Here is a 1,406-nt window from a genome sequence, read left to right as displayed (position 1 = left end):
TTCTGTGTAATAATATTGAATTAAAAAAGGTTGCTGAAAACTCTGCCTTCCAAAGTCTTACTCGGTCCATTGGACAGGTATAGTTGGTAGAATGTCAAAACTGTATTACTTGAAAAAGAAAATTCAGCTCTTTGACCTAGAAGAGTATTTCACATCTTATTTTACATAAATTGGTATTTTATCTTCAAAAACACTAAACTTTCCACATTTTCCACATAGTATTGCTTGTAACAACTTTTTAAAAGGGATCAGATGTTTATATGTATAAAATATATAGCCTACTTTTATGTCTACTAAAACTCGCTAAAGATTTTTATTGGCCCTTGATTTAAAAAAGATATTTATGAAAGACTTTAAAATTAATTGCAATTTAATCATGATTCAAGAAAGTGAAGCTTGACACATAAGAGGTGCTCAATTAATGAGTGAATGAGGCTTAAAAGCATCTCCCTGGGAGAACTGAATGTTAGCTCTTTGGAGAAATAGTGCAGGAGGTCAGTTAGTGGTACAGCAGGGTGATTTCAAAACCCACTGGTTTATCCCCAGTACTGAGCAATTACTTACTGAGTATGTTGAGCATTACTATAGGTAGTCAGGGAAAGGAAGGAGATTAGTAATCCAGTGGGAGTTCTAAACAAATATTTAGGATACAAAGAAATAGTGTTAGACAGTAAATTCTGCTGAGTGTAAGAACCCTATTCGTTCTTTGTGCCAAGCTCCCTGGCACAAAGCAGATATTTAATATAGATTTGATGAATGATTGTACTAAAAATTGAGAGGAAGAATACTAAATATCAACTATAATTCAGTGAATATTTGTATAAGTACCAAGTCGCATACAATGCGATATAAGACACAACCTTACTCTTAGAAAGATAGACCCATGTACAATTGTAGTATGAGGCAAAAGCAAGATACACGGGCAGAAGGACAGTGGGCTAAGATAGGTGTAATTACTTTTTAAAAGTTTCACTGAAAAATTTTGGTTTTGATCTAGGTTTTGAAAAAGTAACAGTGGTGGAATTTGGAAAAGATGAGAAAGGAGGGTAGGGTATTAGGGAAAGAAAAGATATGAGCAATATATTTTTAAACTTTTGAAAAATCGAGATATAATTCATATACCATTCACCCTTTTAAAGTATGCAATTCAGTGGCTTTTAGCATTTTCACAAATTTGTGTAGCTATCACCACAATCAACTTTTGAACATTTTTATCGCCCAAAAAGAAACCTTATACCCTTTAGCCATCACTCCTGATTGTCCCTGCTCCAGCCTAGTCCCTGGCAATCCCTAATATATTTTCTGTCTCTATGGATTTGCCTATTTGGGGCTTTTCGTATGAATGGAATCATACAATATGTGGCCCTTTGTTTCTGGCTTCTTTCAGTTAGCATACTGTGTTTAAG

This window comes from Equus asinus, chromosome 2, assembly GCF_041296235.1.
Source record: "Equus asinus isolate D_3611 breed Donkey chromosome 2, EquAss-T2T_v2, whole genome shotgun sequence".
Classification (NCBI taxonomy): domain Eukaryota; kingdom Metazoa; phylum Chordata; class Mammalia; order Perissodactyla; family Equidae; genus Equus; species Equus asinus.
The sequence above is the reverse complement of the archived record's forward strand: the minus strand, read 5'-3'. Positions refer to the sequence as shown.